At 43.1% G+C, this 12,636-nt stretch overlaps 1 pseudogene; it reads left to right on the forward strand.

Annotated features, from left to right (window-relative positions):
• Positions 1-12,296: 12,296 nt before the first annotated feature.
• LOC124614257 lies at positions 12,297-12,414 on the forward strand (annotated as a pseudogene).
• Positions 12,415-12,636: the final 222 nt, after the last annotated feature.

Here is a 12,636-nt window from a genome sequence, read left to right on the forward strand (position 1 = left end):
TTCTACCCGAGGGCTGTTTTCGAACGGAGCAAAAAAAAAAAGGCGGAAGTGAAGCAGCCTCCACGGTGGTTTGAGGATTGCAGGTACAGACGTAGCAAGCACATTGTTGTTGTTGTTGTGGTCGTCAGTCCTGAGACTGGTGTGATGCAGCTCTCCATGCTACTCTATCCTGTGCAAGCTTCTTCATCTCCCAGTACCTACTGCAACCTACATCATTCTGAATCTGCTTGGTGTATTCATCTCTTGGTCTCCCTCTACGATTTTTACCCTCCACGCTGCCCTCCAATACTAAATTGGTGATCCCTTGATGCCTCAGAACATGTCCTACCAACCGATCCCTTCTCCTAGTCAAGTTGTGCCGCAAACGTCTCTTCTCCCCAATCCTATTCAACACCTCCTCATTAGTTATGTGATCTACCCATCTAATCTTCAGCATTCTTCTGTAGCACCACATTTCGAAAGCTTCTATTCTCTTCTTGTCTAAACTATTTGTCGTCCATGTTTCACTTCCACACATTGCTACACTCCATACAAATACTTTCAGAAACGACTTCCTGACACTTAAATCTATATTCGATGTTAACAAATTTCTCTTCTTCAGAAACGCTTTCCTTGCCATTGCCAGTCTACACTTTATATCCTCTCTACTTCGACCATCATCAGTTATTTTGCTCCCCAAATAGCAAAACTCCTTTACTACTTTAAGTGTCTCATTTCCTAATCTAATACCCTCAGCATCACCGGACTTAATTCGACTACATTCCATTATCCTCGTTTTGCTTTTGTTGATGTTCATCTTATATCCTCCTTTCAAGACACTATCCATTCCGTTCAACTGCTCTTCCAAGTCCTTTGCTGTCTCTGACAGAATTACAATGTCATCGGCGAACCTCAAAGTTTTCATTTCTTTTCCATGGATTTTAATACCTACTCCGAATTTTTCTCAAGCACATACAAGCTAATTAATTGCATGCGGGAACAGTTTTGTCAGCAAAAGAAATCCAAAACAGCAAAGTCTATGACATACCAACTATGTAAATAAACAGCCTGAGGGACAGAAGAGTTGAACCGCATTAAGCATATATGATAGGCTGCCACGGAAACACTATAACTTTTTGTCACAGACCAAAATAATTCAAAAGAAAGTTGCCGGAGGCGAAAGAACACGTAATGTGGTATTAGTTGCCCGTGCACAAGATTACAGCCGTATCTGCGCAACAAAGTAACTGACAAAATATTTTACTTTTGGGATCACGTTACTAACACAGGCAACAGAAAATACATTAACCCAAGGAAGTTCCTTCTGTTCTCCGATTAGTCTCCCTCACAGAAATTTTTCGGATAACAATCTATTATCAGATGACGAGATTACGTTAATGGCAAATCCTGAAGACGCGCAACAAAAAAATGGCTCTGAGCACTATGGGACTCAGCTGCTGAGGTCATTAGTCCCCTAGAACTTAGAACTAGTTAAACCTAACTAACCTAAGGACATCACAAACATCCATGCCCGAGGCAGGATTCGAACCTGCGACCGTAGCGGTCTCGCGGTTCCAGACTGCAGCGCCTTTAACCGCACGGCCACTTCGGCCGGCAGACGCGCAACAACTATCGATCCATCTTTTAAACTTACTTCGAAAGGATTAACATTTTAAGACAGCAGCAAATAAAATTAAGACAATGGCATTCTGTGGGAAATACTCAGTACGAATGTATGTATGTAACTGAAGATCAGATTTTGTAACAAGTTCAGCACTTGCATTACCTAGGGAGCTACATTACTTTTAACGAAGATAAGGATACATATATTACATAGATGTTAGAGTACAACATATAGATGTTAGAGTGCGTATGTATCACTACAAGCAGAACATTAAAAATACACGAAGAAGCAGAAAAATGTAATGGCTGTACCCCTTCTACTGTATGGTAGTACAACTTGTGTTATGTACAGGAAGCATTCTAGCAATGTTAAATCGGCTGAATTTTTTACGAATAGTCAGAGGTTGAACAGTATTTTTTAATGAAAAATCAAATAATAACGGAGTATTATTTAAGTAAATGACAAAAGAGAAGAACATAAACAAAACTGGAAACAACGTCTTTGACGAATGGATGAAGCAAGGATTCCAAAGATAACCTTACAGTTCAAACCCAAAGCAAAGAGGGACCTAGGAGGTGAGTTACAAGGCGGGACTAAGACAAAAGCAGGAGGATTAGTGTAAACAGTGGAAAGTAAAAAAGGGAAAAGAATTTGAAATTAAAAAAACTTAGTTGGCGACAGTTAGGTCGGCCTCATGGAAAGTTTAAGAACTACCGCCACGATATGAACAATACGCACCAGCATCATTAGAGAAACATTTATTTATACTGAAGCCAAAGCTGAGAGGACTTTAATGGTTGGCAAATTACTGCGTGACAGATACTTCACAAAGAATTTTTTTCTGTGCAGTTAAAATTGATCTTGCAGGAGACACTAAATTAATGGACATAATGTGATAGTAACCATAGCTTTATAAAAACTATTAGCGGGTCGTTTATATAAAGAAGAAAATAATGACATGATGTAGCGGCAAGTAAGAACGCATGTTGAAGTGTCTACGGTTGCCTAACCGGGGCCAGGAACAGAGGAGGCCTACGCAATGTCTATTATTCTGCGTTGCTACATACGAAGTCACCATACCAGATCAAACCAAGGACCAAAACTTATGTAATACTACAGGGGCATGTGTCATCGAGTAAGCTCTGATTATCTTCAAAGCGATCGTGATACACCAAGCTGGCGAAATAAATGGGGACTGGACTTTCGTTATTTTCAAGGCTTTTATCGTGGTACAGTCTTTGAGCTTCACAAGCCACCGTGATTTATGAAAATCGATTCAGTTCAACAGTCAGCTCAATACAGCTAATATTTCTCTTCATACTTGGGAAATGGATACGATTTATTCATACTAACTGAGGGATATGAAAGGCACCGACGATTTGGAGAAGGAATACGTGGTAAGTCATCGGAAAATCTCAGAATACAGGGTTATAAGACTCTGTAAGCCGTTGCTTTATTGATAAATATATCTCCAAGTGATGATAAGTGTTATTGTCTTTACATAAAGAAAAGTATTATCTTCTCAATAACCTTCAAATGTCAAGCTACATCCTTAATCTATTATTTATGAAATTAGGGTATATTCTCATGGCACTTGTGTTGCCTATGTCTGAGGTCACTTTCAGAACTCAAATTAGTAATCAAATTAACTAATTTCATAAGGTTGAACCTTGCATTGCTGGTGCACCCATGTACTACAAACAAAAGTGAATAGTTGAGGGAGTATGAATGAGAACTCTGGCGTATTGAAGCATACAAAGATAATGAAAAGTTTTTATTCGTCCTTTCATAACTACAACAAACTGATAAATCATACCAAAAAAACTACAAACACAAATCATAAAAAGGAATGATGCTTGATTGGCAAAGTGTTCATTGGGATGGAAATCCTACTCTGATTTAATTCCGGTTACAACGCTGTCTGATTTTTGTTTACATGAGGCCACTGTGAGCCCCATTTCTATTCAGACGGAATCAACTACGACCAAGTACAACACAAACTATGTTCACCGGAGAACAGGTAGCTGTGAATATCAGTTAGTAACCCTATGCCGGTGTAGCAATACTTTACCCTTTTACCTTGATTCAGAAAGCGGCAGACAACGGCACGCTGTGGGCGAGAACCGGCGCGTTGCGGCAGCTGTAATGTTCTGACGTGTCCACGAAGACTTGCAGAATACACGGACTGTGCGTTCTGATTACCACAACAGGGGAAAGTTTCCTATCAGAGCCTTGAAACCACGGCAGGTTTCAGTGTGAGGTGCACCCATTCGCTGGTCTGGCCAAATCAATTTGACTCATCTACATCTACATCTACATATACACTCCACTAGCCACCAAGCGGTGTGTGGCGGAGGGCACAATTCGCGCCAAAGTCATATTCCCCCCTCCCTCCCTTCTGTTCCACTCGCGGATCGCACGAGGGAAAAACGACTGTCTGAACGCCTCAGTACGAGCTCTTTTTTCCCTTATCTTTGAATGATGATCATTACGCGATCTGAAAGTTGGTGGTAATAATATATGCTCTACATCCTCGGTGAAGATTGGATTTCAGAATTTAGTGAGCAGCCCCTTCTGTTTAGCGCGTCGTCTATCTGCAAGTGTGTCCCACTTCAAACTTTCTATGAGATTTTAACGCTCTCGTGATGGCTAAATGTACCAGTCAGGCATATTGCCGCTCTCCTTTGGACCTTCTCAATTTCTTGAATCACACCCAACTGGTAAGGGTCCCTTACAGACGAACAATAAGACTGGACGAACTAACGCATTGTAAGCTATTTCCTTTGCTGAAGGACTGCCTCGCTTCAGGATTCTACCAATAAACCGCAATCTAGAGTTCGCCTTAGCCGTTACTTGTGTAATCTGATCATTCCATTTGAGATCATTTCGAATAGTCACGCCCAGATACGTGACGGACGTTGCCGCTTCCAAAGACTGGCCATTTATTTTGTACTCGCACATTAATGGGGATTTTCACCTTGCTATATGCAGTAGGTTACACTTACTGATATTGAGAGATAACTGCCAGTCATTACACCACTCATTTATTTTCTGTAAATCATCATCGATTTGTTGACAATTTTCGTGTCATACTACTTCCCTCTAGACTACAGCATCATCGGCAAACAGTTTAAGGCCTCCGTCAATACTCACAGGCATGAGAGTGCATGCTGGAAGTGTCAAACCTCAGATGGCTGACTCAGGACGAATAAGTTCACCCTTTTGACACATGATATATCCAAGATGTCGGTACAGTTGGAAACTGCTGTTGTGGACTGGCAAGACAGCCAATCCACAGTGACGGGTAGCCGAAAGGCACGCGTTTAAGCTCACGCAGGCTGCCGTGAGGTCTGGAATAGTTAAAGGAGTTATACTAGCAAGAAAAGTACGTAGCTGCTGGAATACTTAACTTTAATCCATAATTGGTGAACATCAGTCTGACGGTACATGCATCACAAGATAAATAGCAGTTGATAATGGCGCCTTGCTAGGTCGTAGCAAATGATGTAGCTGAAGGCTATGCTAACTATCGTCTCGGCAAATGAGAGCGTATTTTGTCAGTGAACCATCGCTAGCAAAGTCGGCTGTACAACTGGGGCGAGTGCTAGGAAGTCTCTCTAGACCTGCCGTGTGGCGGCGCTCGGTCTGCAATCTCTGATAGTGGCGACACGCGGGTCCGACGTATACTAACGGACCGCGGCCGATTTAAAAGCTACCGCCTAGCAAGTGTGGTGTCTGGCAATGACACCACAACTGCCACTGGCTGTCAGTCCCCTACAAGTTGCAGACCAGAAGTCTCACCCGCTAGAAAAAGATCTGCAGTTCTTCAAATGGTTCAAGTGGCTCTGAGCACCTATGGAACTTAACATCTGAGGTCATCAGTCACAACTTAAACCTAACTAACCTAAGGACATCACACACAGCCATGCCCGAGGCACGATTTGAACCTGCAACAGTAGCAGCAGCGCGGTTCCGGACTGAAGCGCTAAGAACCGCTCTGCCACAGCGGCCGGCTACCTGAAGGTCTCCGCCAGGGGAAGCAAAGAATCACAAACGCTTTCCACGAAGGCTTGGTACGGGAGCCAAATTAGCAAAACAAACAAAAATACCGCCTCGATGTTGTACAAGCCAATCAAACTGTCCTCTAATCATTGAATCTCCCCTCTTGACTGTCCTGTCGACCTGGCAGCCAATCCTGACTCAGCACCACGATTCCCACACTGGAGGAGCGAGCCTCTGCTTTGCACGTCCTGAGAGGAGCCAGTCAGCCGCTCAAAATCTCTCCTGTCTAGAAAAAAGACGTTAGGCTAGGCAGGCGTCGTTCTCACGGTAAGGATGGCCTGGTTTCGGCAAGAAACGTCAAAGAGCGTCTCCCTAGACGGAACCACAGTCCATCATTTACGGAGAGATCTAATCCATCCAGGCTGTCCATTTCCAGTTTCTGAAAGAAGGCCGTTATGCTTCCCAGACAGTCGTTCCCATGAAGTGCAGGTTTTCGTCACTCGCTAAAAGAACCTGGCGACTTCCTTGAATCAGGGGAGTTAGTCTTGCCTCCAATATACTATCTGTGTCGTCCCAGCTTCTAACATGAAAATCTTAGGAGTTTTATGATCAACCCACTGTTTACATAAGAGCTCAGATTACAGCGGTCTCTCTTACATAGCTTCCTCCACCCACTTTCTGCGAACTGGCCACCTTCGCTACGTTCTGTCGCCTGGCCCAGGTAAAATGCTTTGTGAACCAGCTCTCTCCTGTTCCGACCCCAAGTCGGAGGAAGGAACTGGCACGGTCCGAAGTCCCTCTACATACCAAATGTGGTACTGGGGAGCTCCGAGATCATGACCTAAAATATGAACATTAATCTGACTGACTGTGTTGTTAAAGTGAGAGAATGGCGTGCCACCTCTCAATAAAATATACTGATCTGTTTGGTAATTCCTAATTTTCACCCCCATTGAATGTGATAACACCGTAGTATCAAGAAGGGAAGTTTAAAGCTTCTGCATCGATATTTCATTCCATGTACCATGCAGGGAACATTTCTTTGATACTGTTGTCACATAATCTAAAAGGCCTCTTGCCTTTTAGATTGAAACTCTTTCTAGGCCTTAAGCCGTTAAACATATTTTGTTAAAATGTGGCCTTCAGCCGAGTATTGTTGTTGTTGTGGTCTTCAGTCCTGAGACTGGTTTGATGCAGCTCTCCATGCTACTCTATCCTCTGCAAGCTTCTTCATCTCCCAGTACCTACTGCAACCTACATCCTACTGAATCTGCTTAGTGTATTCATCTCTTGGTCTCCCTCTACGATTTTTACCCCCCACGCTGCCCCCCAATGCTAAATTTGTGATCCCTTGATGCCTCAAAACATGTCCTACCAACCGATCCCATCTTCTAGTCAAGTTGTGCCACAAACGTCTCTTCTCCCCAATCCTATTCAATACCTCCTCATTAGTTACGTGATCTACCCACCTTATCTACAGCATTCTTCTGTAGCACCACATTTCGAAAGCTTCTATTCTCTTCTTGTCCAAACTAGTTATCGTCCATGTTTCACTTCCATACATGGCTACACTCCATACAAATATTTTCAGAAACGACTTCCTGACACTTAAATCTATACTCGATGTTAACAAATTTCTCTTTTTCAGAAACGATTTTCTTGCCATTGCCAGTCTACATTTTATATCCCCTCTACTTCGACCATCATCAGTTATTTTACTCCCTAAATAGCAAAATTCCTTTACTACTTAAAGTGTCTCATTTCCTAATCTAATTCCCTCAGCATCACCCGATTTCATTTTACTACATTCCATTATCCATGTTTTGCTTTTGTTGATGTTCATCTTATATCCTCCTTTCAAGACACTATCCATTCCATTCAACTGCTCTTCCAAGTCCTTTGCTGTCTCTGACAGAATTACAATGTCATCGGTGAACCTCAAAGTTTTTACTTCTTCTCCATGAATTTTAATACCTACTCCGAATTTTTCTTTTGTTTCCTTTACTGCTTGCTCAATATACAGATTGAATAACATCGGGGACAGGCTACAACCCTGTCTCACTCCTTTCCCAACCACTGCTTCCCTTTCATGCCCCTCGACTCTTATAACTGCCATCTGGTTTCTGTACAAGTTGTAAATAGCCTTTCGCTCCCTGTATTTTACCCCTGCCACCTTCAGAATTTGAAAGAGAGTATGCCAGTTAACATTGTCAAAAGCTTTCTCTAAGTCTACAAATGCTAGAAACGTAGGTTTGTCTTTTCTTAATCTTTCTTCTAAGATAAGTCGTAAGGTTAGTATTGCCTCACGTGTTCCAACATTTCTACGGAATCCAAACTGATCTTCCCCGAGGTCCGCTTCTACCAGAATTCGCGTTGGTATTTTGCAGCTGTGACTTATTAAACTGATAGTTCGGTAATTTTCACATCTGTCAACACCTGCTTTCTTTGGGATTGGAATTATTATATTCTTCTTGAAGTCTGAGGGTATTTCGCCTGGCTCATACATCTTGCTCACCAGATGGTAGAGTTTTGTCATGACTGGCTCTCCCAAGGCCATCAGTAGTTCAAATGGAATGTTGTCTATTCCCAGGGCCTTGTTTCGACTCAGGTCGTTCAGTGCTCTGTCAATCTCTTCACGCAGTATCTTATCTCCCATTTCGTCTTCATCTACATCCTCTTCCATTTCCATAATATTGTCCTCAAGTACATCGCCCTTGTATAAACCCTCTATATACTCCTTCCACCTTTCTGCCTTCCCTTCTTTGCTTGGAACTGGGCTTCCATCTGAGCTCTTGATATTCATACAAGTCGTTCTCTTCTCTCCAAAGGTCTCTTTAATTTTCCTGTAGGCAGTATCTATCTTACCCCTAGTGAGACAAGCCTCTACATCCTTACATTTGTCCTCTAGCCATCCCTGCTTAGCCATTTTGCACTTCCTGTCGATCTCATTTTTGAGACGTTTGTATTCCTTTTTGCCTGCTTCATTTACTGCATTTTTATATTTTCTCCTTTCATCAATTAAATTCAATATTTCTTCTGTTACCCAAGGATTTCTACTAGCCCTCGTCTTTTTACCTACTTGATCGTCTGCTGCCTTCACTACTTCATCCCTCAGAGCGACCCATTCTTCTTCTACTGTATTTCTTTCCCCCATTCCTGTCAATTGTTCCCTTATGCTCTCCCTGAAACTCTCTACAACCTCTGGTTCTTTCAGTTTATCCAGGTCCCATCTCCTTAAATTCGCACCTTTTTGCAGTTTCTTCAGTTTCAATCTGCAGTTCATAACCAATAGATTGTGGTCAGAATCCACATCTGCCCCTGGAAATGTCTTACAATTTAAAACCTGGTTCCTAAATCTCTGTCTTACCATTATATAATCTATCTGATACCTTTTAGTATCTCCAGGATTCTTCCAGGTATACAACCTTCTTTTATGATTCTTGAACCAAGTGTTAGCTATGATTAAGTTATGCTCTGTGCAAAATTCTACAAGGCGGCTTCCTCTTTCATTTCTTCCCCCCAATCCATATTCACCTACTATGTTTCCTTCTCTCCCTTTTCCTACACTCGAATTCCAGTCACCCATGACTATTAAATTTTCGTCTCCCTTCACTACCTGAATAATTTCTTTTATCTCGTCATACATTTCATCAATTTCTTCATCATCTGCAGAGCTAGTTGGCATATAAACTTGTACTACTGTAGTAGGCATGGGCTTTGTGTCTATCTTGGCCACAATAATGCGTTCACTATTGTGTTTGTAGTAGCTTACCCGCACTCCTATTTTTTTATTCATTATTAAACCTACTCCTGCATTACCCCTATTTGATTTTGTATTTATAACCCTGTATTCACCTGACCAAAAGTCTTGTTCCTCCTGCCACCGAACTTCACTAATTCCCACTATATCTAACTTTAACCTATCCATTTCCCTTTTTAAATTTTCTAACCTACCTGCCCGATTAAGGGATCTGACATTCCACGCTCCGATCCGTAGAACGCCAGTTTTCTTTCTCCTGATAACGACGTCCTCTTGAGTAGTCCCCGCCCGGAGATCCGAATGGGGGACTATTTTACCTCCGGAATATTTTACCCAAGAGGACGCCATCATCATTTAATCATACAGTAAAGCTGCATGTCCTCGGGAAAAATTACGGCTGTAGTTTCCCCTTGCTTTCAGCCGTTCGCAGTACCAGCACAGCAAAGCCGTTTTGGTTAATGTTACAAGGCCAGATCAGTCAATCATCCAGACTGTTACCCCTGCAACTACTGAAAAGGCTGCTGCCCCTCTTCAGGAACCACACGTTTGTCTGGCCTCTCAACAGATACCCCTCCGTTGTGGTTGCACCTACGGTACGGCCATCTCTATCGCTGAGGCACGCAAGCCTCCCCACCAACGGCAAGGTCCATGGTTAAAACCTCTTAAATTAATGTCCTTATCTTGTCCTTTAGGCATGAGATTGTTATTCTTTATTTTATATGAAATGTTTTAAGACACGGCCTTCTACACTTTAAAACTGAAACTCTTCTTTCTAGGGCTTAAGCCGTTAAATTATTTATTGGTGAGCGGCCTACAACCTAGTTTTAATATTTCTTAAATTAATAAATTAATCTTCTTCTCTTGACCTTAAGGCATAAGACTGTTATGCATTTGAATGGGGCCTACAGCCCAATTTGCATGAAATGTTTTAAGATAAGGCCTACTGCCTTTTGACTGAAACTCGTCTTATTGCTTAATATGCGACCTGCAGTCTAGTTCCATTAAAATTAAATTGCTAAGGCCTTCAGCTGATTAGATTGAAGATTTAGAAAATATTCTTGGGTGAAAGCTCCAGAAGAATCTTGTATCTCAATTTTGCTTAAGCCTTGTGTCTTGGATTTTGAATGTGGCCTTCAGCCGATCTAAAGTTAATCAAAGGAGGTCGATTACAGTTTTGAGTGTTTTGCATCCTTGTTGCAATATTGTGTGTTGATAAATAAAGTTTTCATGTTGAGTGCAACTGACAGGAACTCATTTTGGCCCCTTTCCACAACCTAATCCGCTCTATCCTGCTAGCCCCGGCGTTTCACTGGCTATACCTGATACATATATGAATAAGCATGAAACATAAATATCATTTTTCATGAAGTAAAATGACAAACTGCAAAAGAAAGTATAACTCTAAAAAAGCTATCAGATGAAAAATATCCGGCTATTAGTGAACATTAACATAGGGTTACTCCACTCTTCATCTTTATGACTGCTTGAACTCTCCTGGAGACACCTTCAGTGAAGTGTCTGAATGTCTTTGGCGCAATGGCAACACATTCTTCCTCAAGAGCCCAAACTACCGGATGATGGACGCTGGGGCTGGAACGAAGTCGCCGTTCCAAATTGTCACAAAGTGCTCCATTGGGTTCAGGTCAGGGCATAGTATTTAACTGTCTATACACTGTGCAGGCGCGGATGGTTCCCGACACTTTGTTCCGGGCTCATGTTTACAGTTTATGAGAGTGGTCTTATTCTACACTGCTATGAACAATGACGCACAGCGCACAAGTTAACCTGACGATACCCTACCAGTGTAAAACGGGTCTTTTTTTTTTGAACCAGTACCACTGTGCAACCTAGGACTTTTTTAGAAATATTAATCACGTATAAGGTTGCTGTAATGCCTCGCCACAATGGATGGTTATAAATACTGGGATTGGATTAGATACGTAGTCCGAAGCTTTCATGATGCCTTTGATTACTACCGCTAGTCCCACGGAAGTCCAGGTGAATGACCCCAATGGCTTGCGTCCGTGTCGTGGTTAATGTTTCGAGAACCCATTTGCCTTTCTGACGGCGTATTTCGACACGACGATCGACCTCGTGTAACATGAACCCTGTGACATCCTCCCGGGCGACACGTTTTCATTGATCCACGGTCCCATCTTGATGATCCCGAGCCCATTGCAGTCGTAACTGACGATGCCGTTGGCTCAACATGGGAATTCACAGGGACTGCCTCGTTCAACAACTGTGCGCTCAACGGTGTACTTCGAAACACTTGTGCCTGCAGCAGTACTGTTTCCTGGCGTCATATCTGCCAAAGGGTCTCAGGCACTCCTGGTCTACAGTACGGAGTAGCTTCACACCTTCACGTTCTGTGATGAGCGTTTGACGTCCAACATCTTGTTGCTCACTCTTGGTTCACCGACAGATCATCACGACAGCTGCAAGCCAACAGGCGACCAGCTTTGCCGTTTCTGCGATGCACGATCCCAAGCGCTGCACCATAGCAATCTATCAAGTTGCCCATGTCAGTTGAGTTCTCCGTTTACGCCCCGTGTCGCCTCTAGAACGATTTCCCAATCGTCTCAGCTCCGCTTCTACACTTTACCTACCACATCACATGCCCGAAACGCCGCCAGTAGGCATCCATTCTCGCGGTTGGAAGTTGTAAAAGTTTCTTGGATCATCAGTGTGTATTCAGCAGTCTTCTTCTTCTTCTTTTGCAGCATTTCAAGGCTTAGACCTGTTCCGATTTCACATAGTCAACTCAGTTTCTTTCTCCACCTCCCTATATCTCTTCTCCCTGAGGGCTTATATTTGCTTGCAACGACTAGAATTCTGTCTTCATCCGCACGCTTGAGGCTTTGTCTCCGTTTTTATCTGTATTCTTCAGTCTTCTCATGTAAATTATAAGTTCCCAGTTCTTCCTCGAGTGCCAACGGCCTTTCCACAGTGGTACCACCGGTTCCCGTCAGATCACCGAAGTTAAGAGCTGTCGGGCTGGGTTAGCAGTTGGATGGGTGACCATCCTGTCTGCCGAGCGCTGTTGGCAAGCGGGGTGCACTCAGCCCTTGTGAGGGAAACTGAGGAGCTACTTGATTGAGAAGTAGCGGCTCCGGTCTCGGCAACTGACATACGGCCGGGAGAGCGGTGTGCTGACCATATGCCCCTCCATATACGCATCCAGTGATGCCTATGGACTGAGGATGACACAGCGGCCGGTCGGTTAGGCCTTCATGGGCTGTTCGGGAAATGGAGGAGGCATTCTGCCCGG

The sequence above is a fragment of the Schistocerca americana genome, chromosome 4, assembly GCF_021461395.2.
Source record: "Schistocerca americana isolate TAMUIC-IGC-003095 chromosome 4, iqSchAmer2.1, whole genome shotgun sequence".
Classification (NCBI taxonomy): Eukaryota; Metazoa; Arthropoda; class Insecta; order Orthoptera; family Acrididae; genus Schistocerca; species Schistocerca americana.